Below are 20,335 nucleotides of genomic sequence, written 5' to 3'. Positions count from 1 at the left end.
GTTGCTCTACAGGCTAAATGAGTTCACCCATTATTTACACAAATATTTATCAAATTTTGGGAAGTAAATAGCTAAGCCACAATCCATTCATTCCCCATGTGGTATAGGGGTAAGTAGGGAGGAGGATGCCAGACAAACAAACAAAAAAGTGATATGGCCAAAGTCAAATCTCCTCGTAAACATACTGACAGACCTCCTGGGAGACAAATGCTGTTAGCATGAGGGTCCTCATCTATGAGAGGCTTTTAATAGAATGTACCAGAGTTGTTCACAATCCATGGATTCAGTGGATATTTCTCTCTAGTGAGCTCTGCACCTGAGTATACAAATGGCCCATCTGTGTGATATGTCACACACATCAGTTAGAGTCTTCTGTGTTAGGCTGGGCAGAGTACACCCTAATGTGGCAAGAAAATACCTGGGGCTGTAATGGAGGTCCCAGACCTCTTCCTGCTTCACCTATAACTCGAGATTGCCTTTATCCTTAAAATTATTAATAAAACTTGATACTGGGTGTGATGGGTAGCTTCTAAGATAATTCCCAATAATCCACACCTCCTGGTATTCACACCATTGTGTAGTTACCTCACACACAGTGAATAGGCTCAGATGTGTGACCACTAGGATACTGCAGATAAGATGGAATGTGACGTACAAGTCTAGGTCATAAAAGATATTGCTGCTTCCACCTTTCAATTCCTTGCCCTTTCATAATGCTCTCTCTGATGAGGTCAGTTGACAAGTTGTGAGCTGCCCTATGAAGACAACCATATAAAAAGGGACTAAAATGCCTCTGACCAACAGCCAGGGAGGAAATGAATCTCCAACAACTATGTGAGTGAGCTTGGAAACAAATCCAACCCTAGTTGAGCTTAAAGTACCATATGACACCTTGATTGGAGCCTTGTGATAGACTGAGAACCAGAGGACCCAGCTGAGCCACCCCTGGATTCCTGACCCACAGAAACTATGAGGTAAATTATTGCCTTAAGCCACTAAGCCATGGGACAATTTGTTACACAGCAATAGATAATTAACATATTAGGTAAGATCTATTCATAAGTCGGATTTATTATCTCAAATGTCTGCTATATGCCAGGACCTGTTCTAAGCACATAGCATACATCAATAAACTAGACAAACACTGCTGCCTTTGTGGAACTTACAATCTAATAGGGAGAAAGAAACAAAAAATATACTAAGTAAATGCTCTAGTATACGAGGGTACTTCAAAAAGTTGGTGGAAAAATAAATTTAAAAGATGATATGAATCTTTCCATGAACACTTTGAAATTCATATTTGAAGGCAGAAAGGGCTATGGAAAAAAGAAAATACAGAGCAGGGAAAGAAGTGGTTGGTGGAGGGTAAGAAAGATACCTGTGTGGATACCTGAGGAAGCATTTGAGCCAAACAGTGAATATAAAGGCCCTAAGGCAAGAACATGCCTGGCATGTACAAGAAACAGCAAGGCCAGTATGGAGCACAGGGAACAAGAGCAGAACAGAAAAAGGAAGGGCAGAAGGGAGAATGAACAGCATAGGCCCAGGATGTCACTGGCCTTCACTCTGAATGAAATGGGAAGCCATCAGAGGAGTGACATGATCTAACTTGTGTTTTAAAAGGATTGGTCCACCTGCTGTATTGAATGGACAGTAGGAGACAAGATGGGGAAGTAAGTTCATGACAAAATGTAGACTGCTAAGAAATGTCAGTCCTCTATCTACTCTACAGCTATACTCTACACCAGCTCCTCACTCCTTCAAGATGCAAAATGAAGGATTTGCCTTGGACTTCTATTAAAACTTTAAACCCTAGATACCAACACACAATGGCAAATTACCACATAAGGAAGCATCAGCCTCTATCTAGAAGGAGCAGAATGAAGACAGGACTTTCACGAATCTAAGTGAAAGGAATAAAAGAAAGAATTTTCACTAGCAAATTTTCCTGTCCTTTAAGTTAATGCTCATGGAAATTGTCCTTTCACTTTTATTACTTCAATTCACAAACCAATTAAAGAAACTTTTTTTAATCCCATATCTATTCCAGAAAGTGCTAGTATTTTCCACAAACAAACCATAACTCTTCACGTTATTGGAAATTTTAACTAGTTTCCATCTTCACATTTGCTGTTAAGATCTAAACTGCTGCCAGTGTGCGTACAATGCAAAGGCTTGGCCTCTGCTGTCCCCTAGTGGAATCACATTCTGCTACCCAAATTACTCATGAAATTTCTGAGAGTCACAAAATGCAGCCAGACAAATAAAGCTAAGCGAGAATATTGCCGAAATTATTTTACCTTCTACTGATCTGGAAAAGAAAATAGTTATACATAAACTCCCACAGGCCCCCCCAAACCTCCCCAAATAAAAGCATTATAAAAGTTAGGAGTATCTGAGGTGTGCCTACCTTTCATCCCAAATCTTTTCTATTTCCAACTGGGCATTTTTATAAGAAATGGAAGAGCTTGGTTTTATGAGTACCAAAAACTGTAAGCCCTAAAGAGAATCTCTCAAGTGGTAGAATGCACCACAGGATACAGCTTTATAAAATTATATTCATATCCCTTGCTTCACTTGTCCCTAAAGGAGATCTTTTTTTTTTTAAGGTGTGTGTGTGGTTAAGGAAAATAAAGGGAAGTTTTTCTCGATGGCTCTAGAGCAAAAGAATTTTAGACAGGTGAATAAATTAAAACAGAATAAGTACTTCAAAGCAACAAGTACCTGAATCACCCCTTATTTTTATTTAAAGTATAGAAAGGAAAGAACAGATTCCCCAAATCTTAGCTATTTGCTAACGAATTCATTTTCCTATATTCATATATTACAGTTCAATTCCAAAAGCAAATACTATCTGGCAACCTAGTTTTAATTACAGCCTAACACATGACTTTAATTAGTCTCAAATTTTAATTTAGCCTTTATTCTATTCAATTATTCAGTCCTATGGCCACAAAACTTTCTAATTATCTCTAAGCCCATTAATGGCAACTTTTAAACTACCAGAGAACAAAATAAGCATTATATATGCTAAACCTTTCCACTGACTACACATCTAAATAGTCAATTCAAAATATTTTTAATTGTTACAAAAGGTCAAACAGGCTGTACTTTCAAAATTGATGACTACATTAAAAATTACATTAAAACTTTTTTTTCAAATTAGTATTCTCTCTCTTCAGACACAATCATTGTGATGTTCTTCCTCTCCACGGTCATTAAGACCCAATTTAATGCTCACCACAGCATGCTCAACTCCATAAGATGTTCAACTACATAAGATTTTCAACAACTTCTCCAGGAACAAAGAACCCTGAAATACTTCTCCGTCTTGGACCTTTTCTTGGTATACTGAGATGTCCAATAATCTTCATATAGGGAGAGTCATTTTTAAATACTGCTAAATGTATTCTAGGAAGGAGTCAGTCTGGTCTGCCCTATCCAGGTCTATATCATTGGTACATCTAAGAGCATGTAAGCCCGACATCCAATATGCTGTGAGACACCATATCCAACCTTACCTATCCAGAGGACCATAGGATGCAGATGTGTACCTAAGTACAGGTACACATGTATACATACCACACATTTACTGAGAACTAAACACTGGAGAAATAATGACTTCTCAGAATGTCTCACTATGAATAATAATTCAAACATGTACCCAACAGATTAAGAACCACTCAGGCACCATGCACTTTCTTATAAAATGGAAAAGAGAACACACTGCTTTTCTACCCATGTCCCACCTGACTTAGATACCAGAAGAAATAAAATCCTGAAGACAAGTTTGCCTGAATACACAATGACATCATACACAGAACCCAGTTCTAACTCTATTGCTTGTTGTTCAAAATACTATACCACTCGTTGCAATTAAGAAAGGCTGGCCAGTTAGCTCAGTTGGTTAGAGTGTGGTGCTGATAACACCAAGGCCAGGGTTTGATCCATGCACCATACCCACCCAAAAATTAAAAATAAAAATAAAACATTTAAAAAATGGCAATTAAGAGACATATTTTTGAACCCTATAGGATATAAACCCTATTTTTAAATAGTCTTTTATTATTATACTATTCTCTCCCTTCTTTCATGCTGGTCAAAGAAACACATTTAAGTGAGTACATTTTGATTATAACCCATATTTGAAGATGACCTCAGGGTAAATGTGAATCAATCAAAAAACATTTAAACACTCAAACATTCAAACATCGCTTATGAAAATTAAAAAACATATAGGAAAGAAGAGCTCTACTTCTTGTTAAGCCATAGAAGGACAGGAAAACCTTCACCAGCTGAAACAAACAAGAAGTTACCATATACAAACAAAAATTATATTTTTTTCCAAAGCCACCTGAAAACTACAGATCCAAAGAAATCTTAGACTAAACTCCAAAGGGACTTCCTGGATGAGCAAGGGATAGAGGAAACTTTCACACCTGGAGCCTCTTGATGAAACAGGCACAGGGCAGGTGAAAAAAGAAGCTTGCCAGAAAAGTACAGTCTTTGCTTGGGCCTAAAGATCTTGCCATCCCTGGGAAACCCTTAAACAAAAGCCTGTGGCTTGAAATCACAAGCAACTGTTGGTCCAGTGAGATCAACATTGAAATCCATATCATAAATCCTCAATAATCCAGGTTTGAGAAAATGTAAAACCAAAGAAACAGTCCATCTGTGGCTAATTGTAACTAATCATAACTTTATTGTGATTAATATTTAGGTTGCCATCAATTTTTAAACATTACAAGTATTAGTAAGACAAACATCTCTATGGAAACTTTATTCATCTCTATTTTCTTAAGATCCATTTCTGGATGCGGAATTACAAAGGCAAAAAGAAGAACTCTAAGGCTTTGATAAGCATTACCAAATGCTATCCAGAAAGATGTCAACTATTTATAATTCTACCAAAAGCATTCATCTCCAGGCTTCACTGCAACCTCAATAGCAATGACATGTCGTAGAATCCTTTTTCATTAATTCAGATACCTTTCTATGCCATTTAGTTTCAAATGACTGACTTTGCTATGTTCTATTTCTCCCACAGCTCTTGAGCAAAGGGTGCTTTCATGGAGTGGTGGGTTTGGGGGAGAGGGGCACAAAAAGAAATATTTGGGAGTGGCCTCCAGCAATGCCTCTAATTCTTGCACTAGGAAGAAAGGAAAAAAATTCATGACTCCACACCGCTTTGCCTCTTACTAGAGCCTATACGCTAGAAGAGGACAAGATCTAGACTAGAGGAGTCATACTGCTTTGCACTGGCTCTGTAGATCTTTGAACAAGTTGTTTAACTGCTCAAAGACTCAGTTTTTCCTCACCTGAAAACAGAGCTTTGAATAGTAGGTCCTATACCTGAGAGATCATTAGGATTCGATGAGATGATGCTCAGTGAGCAGTTCTACTGACAAGTTTAGTAAGGGAAGATTAAAATAAAACTAAAGTAAGTTTTTCATGGATTCTTCTCAGCACTAATCGAGTACCTGCCATAATGATTTACAATAGCTGTGAAGCTGTTATCAACTCACACCACAAAATGCCAAACCAGCACTAAATGTACCTGAATCCTTCCATTCTTTGTCTGCAGTTGGGAAGCATGCTTTGTACTTAGCATCAAAAGCAAAGAAATGGGCCGCTACACCTACCTGGCAGTTCTACCGGCTCTGTGAATATACATGTTGGCATCCTCTGGACAATCAAACTGAAGAACCCAATTTACAGCCGGGAAATCTACAAAGAAAGAATGTCAAGTTTAAAAAAAAAAAAAAATCAGTTTAAATGTCTGTCCTGCTGCACTATTTATATTTTACAATATTGCTTGCCCAAACTTTCTATGACTATCACATCAAACTAACAGATCATCTGTGAATCCTATTAGAAATAAAGTTAATTGTGTGAACCAAGAGATAAACATTTTTCTTTGACAAAGTGAACCTAAATTAATGACAGTGTATGAATGAGATTTCTTCATATCTGACATAGAAGAGACAAGCTGCTTTGGGTCAGACAAATAATGAAATACCCTGATATTTAATAACCTAAAAGAACCACTTTTCATGGGGACCTAGTGAACTACAAAACCAGTTTCTAAATTTAAATGAAGGTTTACTTTTCCTGCTATTCCCACCTTTATCCGAAGTAATGTCTTTCTAGGTCCCTCCCCATTTCCTAGCAATAATTATTCCATATATATTTCTGGCTACAGAAGTTTCCATTCATTTCCAGAGAATCCTGCTCTCAACTCCTTGATTTTGCTGCAAGGATTTCAAATCAATTTCTATCAAGGAAAAGGGCTGAGCACACAAAAAGATATTGGAAGATAATGATACTTAGAAGCATCAAACTGTCACTAAGTCATACACTCATACGTGGAATCTAAAAAAAAAACTGGCTCTCATAGAAGTAGAAAGTAGAACAACAGTTACCAGAGGCCAGGAGGGAAATGGGGTGGTGGGGGAAGTGGTGGACTAACGGGTACAAAACTATGCTGTCTACCCTAAGTGAATCATTGTGCAGTATATGCATATATTGAAACGACACAACTGTACCCCACAAAAATATACATGTAAATGTTAAATTTTTTTTTTTGAAAAACTGTCACTAAGTCATATGATCTATTCAAAAGGGCAGAATTTCAGTATGTGGAGAAAGAACCAAGAAAAACAGAACAGAGATATTTAGAACAATTCTCTCAGGACTTGAAGTAAGCAGGTGACTCAGAAGGCAGGGGCATGTCACAATGCTACAAACAGGAAGATGGGCTGAAAGCAGTACTTAGAGTCTCAAGTCCCCTACCCTCTCCTGTATAGTTGGGTCTCAAGACCAAGAGCCTTAATCTGGAGGAAGGCTTCAGACCCCAGGACACCAGATGCAGTAGAAGGCAGAGGCAGAGTGAAAACAGGGGTATTGAGGGAAAGCCTGCATGTCTACTTTCTTGCTAGGCTTCCAGAGAGCCAGCAGCAAGCTCAATTCTCATGAGGTTGAGGTTTTCTTCCCTAGAGAGATTAAATGCTGGAAGACAATATACTTCAACATTTTGTGTCTTCCACAAAATGATCGACTCTGTCTAAATCCCCTCACAATGAAGGCCATTAGTCAACAAGCCTCATCCATGTACAAATCACTTCAAATAGTTTTTTGGTGCCTCATTGCTAAATATAAAAAGACATCTAATTGCAGAAAACTGAGAGAAGCCTCAAACATGAATGACAGAGAAAAGGCTACAGAGCAGAAACAGAAACAATGTGGAGAAGAAAACATAAAAACTTAATGCCTTCAGAGAGAGAAAACATGCATCCATCAAACAACAAGAGGCTGTAAAAAAGGAGGTCTACACACTTAAAAATTTTAATTTTATTAGGGAAGTTGAAATATAAAGTCAAAGAAATACTCCAGAAAGAACACGAAAAGGACAAAGAGATGGGCAATAGGAGAGAACAGGGAAATTAGAAGATCAAAGAGGTCAAATACTCCTCTAGAAAGAGTAAATAAGGGGCCGAGCCCGTGGCGCACTCGGGAGAGTGCAGCGCTGGGAGCGCAGCGATGCTCCCGCCGCGGGTTCGGATCCTATATAGGAATGGCCGGTGCACTCACTGGCTGAGTGCCGGTCACGAAAAAGACAAAAAAAAAAAAAAAAAAAAAAAAAGTAAATAAGGGTGAGGAAGGGGAGAAATTTTATAAGGCAGTTGTTAACTCAAAGAGAATTGCAAAAAAAAAGTATAAGAAACAATCTAAGGAATTAATTCCCTCAGCAGCAAACAATAATTACATAGTCAAAATAACATAAATATTGAATGTTATTTAACCAAAACACCAAGAAGCAATTCAAAAGTAAGTATCTTACAACTGAAAGAGATGAGTCTCTATACTGCTCAATATTGTAGCTATTCAAGTTTAATTAAAATTAAATAAAATTAAACACTCATCCCTTCCTCAGTTCCACTAGCCACATTTCAAGTGTTCGATTGCCACATGTGGCAACTAGCTACAGTACTGGACGTAGAATATTTCATTAATCATAGAAAATTCTATTAAAGTACGGGTCCAGAGTGAAAATGTACACTGAATGCCTGCACAACAACTAAGTAGGACCTTGCACTAAGGTACATTATCATAAAATGTCAGGACACTGGATGAACAGAAAATCCTAAGTATATCTAGAAAAAGAAAAGCAGGTTACAAAAAAAAGAATCAGAGAATCAGAAAAGCAAACACCTTCAACAGAATACTGACTACTAGAAGACAATGAAAAATATCTGTAAAATTTAGAGAGAAAATTTCAAACTAAAATTCTATTCCCAACCTGATTATCATTCAAAGATATGCCATTATCAGATATGCAAAGACTCAAAATTTACCTCCCATGTACGCTTAGGAAGCTATTAGAAAATAAGATTAAAAAGGGAGAAAAAAAAGGTAAGCCAAGAAAGAAGACAGAGATCTAGAAAGAAGAGTCCTAGGAAGAGAAACGTGCATACGGCTTATGGAGCAACCAGTTCAGATTAGAACTAGAGGCAGAAGCTGCAAAAGGGAGGTCCCAAGGGGAAAAGAAACAGAACTGTGTCTGAACTGTTAGTAAACTAGGAATGTGGCATTTGCTTGAACATTAGAGAAATTAGAACTGGGAACATGGAAAACTAAGCAAAATTTTGTAACAACTTAATTATTAACTCAAAGAAAATCGCAAAAGAAAGCATAAGAAAGAAAGTAGCCCTAATACACTACACTTTCCTCAGAAGCAATTAATTTATAACCAAAACAACGTAAATAAAAAAAGGTTTATTTAACCAGAAGTCGTGATATAACAATATATAATAGATGGCGGGTAGCAGAAGACGGTTGATTGTTAGAGAGGTAATAAAAGGAAGTTTCTGGATAATTTCTAAACTTGATAGATTTAAAAATGGCAGAACATAAGATTACTTAGGAATATGGAACTAAACACAAGAGGAAATAAAAAAGTTAAGGAGTTACTTCTAGCAGAGCCTGCATGTTCCCTTAACTCATTTTTACACCCATGTACGTGTATTATTAAAAATTAAAATTAAGAATAAAGTTTAAAAAGATACTGGTATATTCTAAAGAAGTTCTTGGACATTTACAAAAGAGAGCTTGAGGATATTCACTGCAAGTGTTTGTAATGGAAAATAAAAAACAACTTTAAGTGTTCATTATTTACAGGAATGAATAGATAACTGCATAAATTCATACTATGGGGTACTCTTCATAAAAACACTGGATCTTTATACACCAACATGGAAAGACTTCAAAAGCAAGTCACAGACTAGTATGTATAACGATATTGTTTATATGAACTTCTAGAAGACCCAAGATAATACTAGAAATTGCTAATGAATATATCCACAGAAAATACTTTTTAAAAAATAAACTAGAACACAGGCTCTTGACATTTTGTGCCATAGTTGAAGCCTATGAACTCCTCAAAATAATGTTTTAAATGCACAAATGAAAACATATAGGACTACAAGAGAAAACATTTCTAATAAAAACTATAGACATCAATATTTTTTATAGAATTTGATATACTAATGTATGGGCTTGTTTACTACATTAACTAACATGACCTAATCGTGGGTCTAATAACCACCATAACATCTAAATAGGACTGAGTGTAAATAATATTCCAAGATATCTGTAAAAACTAATGCAAAATGAAAACATCAAGGATTTCAGTAAGTGACAAAGTCATAGGTACTATTGAAACTATAATAGTTTGTTGCTTACCTTCATAATGCTATATTTCAGTTAAAGGCTAGTGAAAATATGTAATTTTCTCCTCTTCAGAGTTCTCAGATCCACTGAATTCTATCACAGACTCTTTGGACTACAGGTAAAGAACCTTCAACTAAAAGTTTACACACCAAACATAAGACAGTAAGTGTGTTTGGAGAGAGGGGAGTAAAATGCAACAGAGAAAGGGTACAAAAAGGGCTACATTGATTGCTATCTGATTTAAGAAAATCCAAGGAAAATATGACATTGTAAGTAGATAGTACGTGTGATTTTTTAGAATTATTTTATAATTAAGAAAGGAATCTGGCCCTTAAAAGGAGTAAACTTCAGTTCAAAATTTGCTTTTGTTGACCTAAAGCATTTTAGGTTCAAAAAATCAGAGACATATAAATACATATAAACACAATCAAAATGTTTCAAAACTATATAGCCAAATAGTGATGAGGGGGTGGGGAAATGAGTTGTTATAGGGCTGAGAAAATAGCCCAGAGAGCTTTAAAAATATGCATATTTGGCTGCTATCTCCTGTCACATGTGGATGAACTGATATGCCTGAGATATGCTTTAGAATACTCCAAGACAGACAGGAGGAAAAGGGGGATCATGACAAAGATCATTGTTAGAGCTGGATAATGTGTATATAAGAGGACATTAAACTTATTTTGCTTATGTTTAAAAATTTGCCATAATTAACAAATATAATAAAATTAAGTGATTGAAGAATTCAAATTACCACCTATATATTCTCATCCTTTGCTCCTTCCTACCTCTTAATTAGTTTTCCTCTCTAATTACTTCCACCCCATGCCACCGCCACAAAGCCACAAGTTGTAAACTAACACAGCGGCTTTTTGAAAATAAATTTAAATACATTACGTGTAGTGATTTTAAAATAAAAATTAGAATGGTTGGTAAAAAGATGGACTTCATTGATTTTTCTTGTGAAATGAGTGACAATAGCTATCAACAAGTTTCCAATTTTCAAAGAAACAGGTTTTTTTTCATGTCTTTAAATGTTTAATCTTCCTTTGGTTTTATATGTTCCTCAGGATTCTATGGTAAAATTATCAATAAAAAAACAGTAAGAGCACAAAAGATGCAAATATTATGGAAATTTTCACCAACAAATTCTTAACGGTAATCCACTCTCATCAATTTACTTATTTTTCCTCTTACAAAATAAGAGGAAAGAAAAGAAAGCCCACTTATGTGAATCTATTATATTTCCCAAAATACACCTTACAAGCAAATCATGTTTCCCATGATCACAGAAATTTCACTGTAGGAAGTTTTCTTACCCAGCCCCCTAGCTGCAATATCAGTAGCAAACAGCACTGCAGCTCTCTTACGGACAAATTCATTATACACTTCCATTCTTCTCATCTGCTGCTGTCGACCATGGAGGGCAAGGATAGAAATACCAGGACATAGCCGGCAGAACACTCGGTATAGTTACTGCACCTGGGCATTAACAGAAGAATGAGTTTGGTACTGCCAGATGGCAGCAATCTTACAAAATAAACAGCAAAAATGTACTAAGGAGCACACATTTCACCAATGAAAAAAATATTTTTTTAAATATTGAGGAGAGAAAAGGGAAATGTAGTCTTGAGTTGTGATCTTCAAACATTTTTGATCGAATTTTTCCTAAAATAATTTTTGGGGGGAAAAAATGCTCTTCTTGCATTTAAGTTATCTGAAATTTTTCCAAAATTGAATAGTTGCAAAAAATGTAATTACTGATAAATACTGATGTTTTAAAAATAAACACTTATCTCTTATAAACGTATCCAACGGATTCTAAATAGCAAAGCAATTTAATACCCATCAATCATGCAAAAAATGTGAAGAAACTCCTTTAACAGAAAGAACTTTTACTTCCTTTCCTCCTTTAACTCTCATTTCTATTTCCTGATCCCACAGAACCATATCTTAAGTTTTAAGCTTGAAAATCTTATTAATCGTGTTATCATAATCCATAAGTTTCCACAACAAAAAAGTTAAAATCGATACACATTATTTTAATTTTCTGTTTATATGGCTTTATTAACTTTCTTCTCAGACTGAGAAATTATCATAATAGTAGTATAAAACTGACCAAAACAAGAAATATGTTAGGATTTGATAAATAACTATAAGACAAAATTTTATTGTAAATACATCTGAATGTACGGAACTAGAAGGAGCTTACTGTTTTAGTTTTATGTCTCTAGTTTATATACTCATAAACGGAAACTGGATTGATAGACTGAGGCAGAGTTCAGCATTTTATTCCTATTTTCTCTAACATAGGAGTTAAGAAAATCTGTTCACATAAATACAGAAAAAGGACTAGAAGAAACCTTAACTCTGAACTCCTTCAAAATATGCCAAAAATCATAATGACAGATCAGCAAAAATTATTTGTAATCATCTATCAGTTAATAACTCCATTAAAGTCTCTCTTCAATTCTGTTGAAGGTAAAGAATGGGACACCACCTAAATTGCAAAATCACGTGTTACAGAGTCAGCAGACACATTCATTTTCTCAATAGCAATACTCTAGTGAAAGGTTCTGATTCTGGGACAATGTACCAGTAAGACTGGGGATAGATGAACTTACACCTGTCTTTTGTAAAGATATTAAAAGGGCCACCATGAAAGGGGAGATGGAAAAGTAGAATTTCCAGACCACAGATGCACTCAGGCAAATCAATCTCAGAAGAAGTACATATAGAAACTCAGGAAGTGTAAACTGAGTTCATAAAAACTTTCTCTATCTCTTGAATCAGGACTGGCCTTGAATTGACAAACTAACTGAGGGGGAAAACATATGTGGGATAAAGCCATGTAAGTTCTAAGTATGGAGTTTAATTCTAATGTATAGAAAGTCACTGGAGGGTCTTAAGCAAGGCAATGACATATTCCAGTTTCTACTTTCCAAAGATCCATTCTGGCTATTACGTGGGAAAACTACAGGAAAGAGAGAGAATGGGGAGACAAATTAGAAGGCTAAGACAAAGTTAAGCATGGTTCAGACTGCACTGTAGCATGGGAGGGGGTGAGAAGTGACAGAGCTTATGAGTTATCAATAGATTTAATATGGGATGAAGACAGACAGGAATTAAGGATTCAGTCATTTATCAAGATGGGGAAGAGTTGGGGGAGGAAGACATAGGGACAGGAACTCTTAAATTGCTTTTCCTATGTTAAATTTGAGATGCATTGTAGGTATGCAACATACCCAGTAGTCAAGGGGATACACAAGTCTGGAGCTCAGGAAAGAAGTTAGGGCTTGAGATGTGGATTTGGCAGTTGTTAGCACATAGATGGAATTTAAAGCCATGAAACTAATGATGTTACTTAGAAAGAAAGCATAGATGGGAAAAGAGTGGAGTAGAGTGATCTGAGGCACTCCAAACTGCAGAGGTCAAGTAGAGGAGGTTAAAATTAGAGTAGTCAGAAAACATGAGGGGAGGACTGAGGAGTCACAGCAGTCTAAAGACTGCTTCAAGAGGGAGAAAATGGTCAGCAGTACCAAATGCTTCTAAGAGGTCAAGTAAGATAAAGACTGATAACTGAGCACCACCTCTGGAAAGCTGCATCCCTTAATAAAGGCTGACTCAAAGGTGGGCTAAGGAGAGAAAAGGAGATGATAAAGTGACTCAGCTATTAGAGATAAGCCTTTAGGAGAATTTGCTATGAAGAAGAGCAGAGAAAAGAGGTAGTGACTAGAAAGGGACACAGGATTTTTTATTTTTAATATGGGCAATATTAAAGAATGATAGGGAGAAAAGAAAATGCAGGAGAGAAAGGGGTATTTGCAGTAGCAAAGGACTTGAGCACACGAGAAGACAGTCTAATACACAAGAAGAGTTAGTCACAGATACAAGCAAGGACACTTTGTCTACTGTGACAAGAAGAAAAGCAGAGTATTACAAAGCAGAAACTTTAACAGGACTCTCAGATTTATTTCCTAACATCTAGATACCAAAACCATCCTTTTTTAGAAGATATAAAGTCCTGAAAATCTAAAATAGGTCTTAAAAAAATATGAAGTTATTCTTTACATAGTAAAATGATAGAGTTCAAGTGTTTTCACCCAACAAGAGAAACAAACCACCATTCATCTTCCCCACAAGCTGGAGGGAAACTCACCTGCATATTTATCAAGCTCAGCTGTTGTAAAAGCTATAAATCTAGAAATGATCTACAAGATGCCAACTACTGTATGTGATCAGGAGTCTGAAACATGGTACAAGAAAAACTGGCACACAAAATTGACCATGCTCCTTTCTCCTTAGGGGAGGAGACAAAGTTTTCTCACATGAGTACTCCAAAAAGTTCATGGAAAGATTTGTATTATCTTTTATTTCTATTTTTCCATGAACTTTTTTTCATGATGAATAAAAACTTATTTTTTAATTGACATGTATTGATTATACATGAGTTATATTTCAATATATGTATACAATGTGTGAAATCCTATCAGGGTAATTAGTATATTCGCCAACACAATTTATCATTTTCATGATGAGAAGAACATTTGAGCTCCTGTCTTCTAGCCATTTGAGAATATACAATAAGTTGTTAATTATAAATGCCTACCACTACCATAGTCCACCAGAACTTATTTCTCCTCTCTAGCTGTGATTTTGATTCTGTTAACTCTTCCTACCTCCCTTTCTTCCCAGCCTCTAGTAACCACAACTCTACTCTCTACTTCTATAAGCTCAATTTTTTTCTCCAGCTCCCACACATGAGAACATGGGGTATTTATTTTTCTGTGCCTGACTTATCTCACTTAACTTCATGTCTTCTAGGCTCATCCATGTTGCCACAGATGATAGGATTTCACTTTTTACAGCTGAGTAGTAATCCATTGTGTATATATACCACCTTGTCTTTATCCAGTCACCTGTCAATGGACACCTCATACATCTCTGAATCCCTTATTCCTAGCACTGGTATAGTGTTCAAGAAGTGTTTATGAACTAAATAAAGGTATAAACAAAACACTACAGAAGGACAGGGGAGAGAGCAACTGATTCTAAAAAATGGAAGTGTCAGAAAAGGACTTTCGTGTGGAACATCTGAACTTAGCCTTAAAGAACACTAAATATTTCCCCAGAATTAGGGTGAAGGGATACAGAGAGGACATCCCAAACAGAGATCAGCACGAACAAAGATATGAAGCACGGAAATAAACGCAATACTCAGTTCCATATCCATGGAGGGGATGGGAGGTGTCAGATTATAAAGACCTCTGCTTAGCCTAGCTGCCAATTGTTCATTCTACCAATATGTGAGAGCTACTACGTTTCCAGTATTGTTAGCACCTACCACAATACTGAAGAAAAGACAGTTTCTGCCCTCATCCAGATTAAAGTCCCATCCACAGATTCCTTTACAAAAAGACACGGGATTCTTATTATCTACAGATCCATTGCCACACCTAGCACTGTGTTTCTCATATGATACAATTATTTGTGTAACCGAAATGTGATATCTCAAAAGGGATGATTCAACATCAATAAGTTCATAAAGAAAATAAACAGTCAGTACCTCTTTGCAACTGGAGAAAAATACAATACTCTTCTTTTTCAGATGGCTTCTCAAGAAGGAATATAGCACACTTATTTTTTGCTGCAGCTCACAAACTATGTAATTCTGTTCCAAAGTGGCAGGGGTGCTTGTGGAATTAAGGGGAGGAAAAACATTAAAAGTATGCCATGGTAGTAACTTCGAAATCCAGACCAAAAAAGGAAACAAATTTTTATGGTGGCACATCTCTCAAACAAATTTCCCACACACATACGTCAAAAAGAGATCTTTTCTCTATTGTTCCTTAAAAAAGTAAATCCAACACATGACTTTAAAATACATTCAAAATCCCTTATAGATTATATGTCAAACACACACACACACACACACACACACACACACACACAGACATATATGCAAATAGTGGTCACCTCCGAAAGTGTAGGGCCAAGGGTGAACTAAAAAGAGGCACAAGAGAACTTGCTGGGCTAATGGCAATGTTCTATATCTTATCAGAGGTTTGGGTTACAGAGATATATACATTCATTAAAACTCAGCAAATGTACACTTTGAATTTGCATTTTTCATTATATGTAAATTTTACATCAAAAAAAGAAAATCTATACAAATACTGAACTCTCATTAGTGATAGGTGTGCTGAAGTACTTAGGGGGATGTAGACAGATATCTGCAATTTACTTTGAAATGCATCAAAAAATGAGAGGAGTTAATATACAGTTAGAGGGATGGATAAATGGCTAGTAAATTAGGTAGCATCCAGGTGTAGGTATAAGGTGTTTACTGTTAAAGTCTTTGTACTTATTGCATTTTTGAAATTTCATATTAAAATGTTGGAGAGAAATACACATGCACTTGCTCTTTAAGTAAACCTACTTTTAGGATTCTATTCCAAAAATACTCCAATAAAAAACAAAAACAAGATGAAAATCCAACCCAAATGTCCATCAGTTGGGAACTCACAGAATAAACTATTGTATATCCACACAATTAAATATCGTGCAACTATAAAAAAGGAATGAGAAATCTATCCATATACTGCTGTGGAGCAATCTCTATGATACATTGTTAAGAAGCCAGTAGCAAAACAGAACATAGTTTGGTACTATTTATCAGGGTGCGCATATACAACACATACGCATACACATGTGCACCTGTGTGTATCTGTGTTTATATTGACAGGGAAAAAAGGGAAACAATCAAAAACTAGAAGTCAACTGGTTTTAGATAAGACAAAGTCACAATCCACAAAAGGAGAACATAAGCTGGACTTCACCAAAAGTAAAAATTTCTGATCTGTGAAAGATACCATCAAGAGAATGAGAAGACAAACCACAGAATGGGAGAAAATAATTGCAAAAGACATCTGATAAAGGACTGTTCTCCAAAATATACAAAGAACTCTTAAAACTCAATAACAAACAACTCAATCAAATGGGCCAAAGACTTTAACAGACACCTCTCCAAAGAGGATGGTTATACAGATGGCAAATGAACATATGAAAAGATGCTCATTCCCAGCCTACACACAATCAAATAAATAAAAAGATGCTCCACACAATATGTCATAGGGAAATGCAAATCAGAACAATGAGATACTAGTACACTTATTAGAATGGCCAAAATCCAACACGGACAACACCAAACACTGCCAATGCTGAACAACAGGAACTCTCACTCACTGTTGGCGGGAATGCAAAAAATAGTCCAGCCACTTTGGAAGACAGTTTGGCAGTTTTTTTGTTGTTGTTGTTTTTTCCCCCTTACAAAACTAAACATACTCTTACCATCTGGTCTAGCAATTGTGCTCCTTGGTATTTACCCAAAGGAGCTGAAACTTAATGTCCACACAGAAACCTACACATGGATGTTTATAGCAGCTTTATTTATTCATAATTGCCAAACCTTGAAAATAATCAAGATGTGCTTTAGTAGGTGAATGGATAAATAAATTGTAACATCCCGGCAATGAAATACTAATCAGCGCTAAAAAGAAACGTGCTCTCAAGCCATGAAAAGACCTGGAGGAATCTTAAATGCATATTACTAAGTGAAAGAAGCCAATCTGAAAAAGATATATACACTATAATTCCAACTATATGACATTCTGGAAAAGACAAAGATGGAGACAGTAGAAAGGCCATTGGTTGCCAGGCATTAAGGAGGAGTGAATAGGCGGAGCACAAAGGATTTTTAGTAAAAACCAAAGAGAAAAATCTTACAAAAAAAAAAAAATAATACCTTCAAAGGAACAAGAGAACTGTCAGCTGACTTTAACAGAAATAATGGAAACTAGAGCACAATAGAAGATACCTTTGAAAAGCAAAAAAAAAAAAAAAAAAAAAAAAAATTGCCAAGACAGCCTTCAAAAAATAAAGAGGTTTTCAGAAAAGTCAAACCAGAATTTTTCACTAACAAACATGTACTAAAAGAAAATTCGTTGACTAAAAGAAAAATTCTCAAATGGAAGCACAAAAATGCAAGAAGAAAACACCCAGGTTAAAAAGCAATTATCATACAAGATAAAAATCAATATGCTACTTACAAAGACAAATCTAAAACTGTTAAGGGTGTACACAACGTAGAAAGAAAAAGGATGGGAAAGATTCACCATGCAAACACTAACCAAAAGAAAGCTGCTATCGGCAGACTAACAGCAATCAAACTAGACTTTAAGGGCAAAAAGTATTAGTAAAAATAAAAAGGAACATTTTATAATGATTAATGTTTCAAGTTAACAGAAAATTTAATACTAAATTTGTATGTATCTCAAATAATATAAACTCAAAATATGTATCTCAAATTTGAAATTTTTTATAATGTACCACAGAATTCAACTTATAGTCACTGGAAAACAGGAAGTCACTATGGCCCAAAGGCAACTATTTTCTCTTAAAAATAAAAACATTAGAAGCACTATTTGTCTACATATAGCAATATAAAGAAAAAACTTACACTTTTTCTAAGTATAGTGTGACATACAACTTCAAGAAGATGTGAATTTTTAAAATTTAATTTCCAGTTCCTTCATAATGTGAGAGTAGATATTCTATAATGCCTTAAGATATTCTTGATTATAACTTGTCATGACGTATTAACTGTTAAAGGGGAAAAGTCAATAATTACATCAGACAAAATTCCCAACAGCATATGCTTTTTTATAGGGCTTCCAATGAATATGGATCTACAGAGCACTGCAGTCACTATCATACACCCTGTAGTTTTATAAATTATGTGGCTGCATATCTGCCTTCTAAACCTTTTTCCTGAAAGCCACATTTTCACAAGTGATGGAACTGCATTTCAACAATCATTTGCGAAATATAATCAAAGTCTTCACATTCAGTTTTTCTCTAAAAATTTTATAACCTACAGATAATAACCAACTCTATCATCTACAGAAATTAGGGATAGGGATACTGTGCACAATTAACTTAAATTATAGAAGGCTTTAGAAATTCATAATTGAAAAATTTGTGTCTAATGAATTTTGAAAATAAGCACGAGGCAAACAGCAAAAAGAACAAAGGAGAAAAATCAAAAGACTTAGATAGTAGACTTTACATTATCACGTTAATTGTAACAAATTTCAATAGTTATCTCAACACAACTTTAAAAGACCAATGTCAACTAAATAGTAAGCCAAGAAAGAAACTATACCTCAAATATCTCTTCCTGTTCCACTGCCAAGTTTTTGATAGCAAAAGCTACCAGTACTCAGATTCTCCAAAGTTTATCTGTTAGGATCACCTGGAAGCATATAGTCTGGCCTCTTTTAGGCTCTTTTTTAATCCTAGACATCTGATGAAGAAGGTCAAGGTGGGCCTGAATATCTATATTTTCTGTACATAGGGACTTTCCAACAGGATAACCAAATTCACTTTCCAAATCTATTTCTTGTTATACTAACATTTCATAGCAAGAAGAAATGAAAGTTTTAAGATACAAATAATGGTACAATTGAATCCATATTAATGTCTTCAACACAGAATCCAACTTATATTCACTGGAAAACATTTCTTCTGGAAGTCAAGTATGTCCATAATCTATAATGATTCATACCCAATATACACATACTTCCAATTGTCATATCGAAATACAGTTTCCCTCAACCATTTGCATACCACTAACACACACACTTTTTACTGTCACATAAACACACATATTTTACTTCCAGTTTTTAGTGAAACCAAGACAAAATAACAGATGCTAAAACAATTTTAAACAAAGATATTTTGCTAACTCTTAATGCATTTGATAAAATGTTCTCCATAGCACATTGGTCTTGCGTAATACTGCCAAAGAATGATTACATACCCAAATAATTTTGGTAAATGTAGCAAGCTGTATCTACCTCCCACTGCTTTGAGGAGTCACAACATCCATGAAAACATTAAAGGTTCTGAGAAATCTTGACGTAAAAAAAACTGTTTCACTTTGACTCAACATTTGCTATTTATCTATCCAGGAATTCATCCCCTCTCTCATTTATCTGGGGGAGTGGTGGGAGGAGAGAAGAGCTGGCAAATGGTAAAATACCTGTTAACATCTTATAGAAAAAATAATGTTCCCAAACCACATTTTGGGAAATGCTGCTTTAGAGCATACTCACATTAAAGATATATCCAAAATTTGAGTAATTTTAACTGATATATTTACTATGCTTAGCACATCTAATAACATAAAACGTTTTATTTCCTAGAAAACATAAATTTAAAATATCAAATTCTTAAACTAAAAAAGAACATTGATTTTTTGATTGAACCAAAGAGTACATACCTATATTTTGCATTCTCATGAACCCAGACATACTCAGCGTTTTTCAAACTCAAGCGTGCAAGGTCCTTTACAGATTTGGTTTGTGTTGCTGAGAAAAGTAAAGTCTGATGTCTCTTGGGAGGATTTTCAATAATAGCATTCATGGTATCAGCAAAGCCCATATCCAAGATTCTATCTGCTTCATCAAGAACTAAAAAAGAAAATGCAAGTTGAACTATAATATTTAAAATATATATCAGACTAAATGCAATGTAGTATCCTGGA

At 35.4% G+C, this 20,335-nt stretch overlaps 1 pseudogene; it reads right to left on the bottom strand.

Moving 5' to 3' along the window:
* LOC134376177 (probable ATP-dependent RNA helicase DDX10) overlaps window positions 1–20,335 on the bottom strand; it is a 44,151-nt pseudogene that overhangs the window by 9,719 nt on the left and 14,097 nt on the right.

This window comes from Cynocephalus volans, chromosome 4 (genome assembly GCF_027409185.1).
Source record: "Cynocephalus volans isolate mCynVol1 chromosome 4, mCynVol1.pri, whole genome shotgun sequence".
Taxonomy (NCBI): domain Eukaryota; kingdom Metazoa; phylum Chordata; class Mammalia; order Dermoptera; family Cynocephalidae; genus Cynocephalus; species Cynocephalus volans.
The sequence above is the reverse complement of the archived record's forward strand: the minus strand, read 5'-3'. Positions and strand labels throughout refer to the sequence as shown.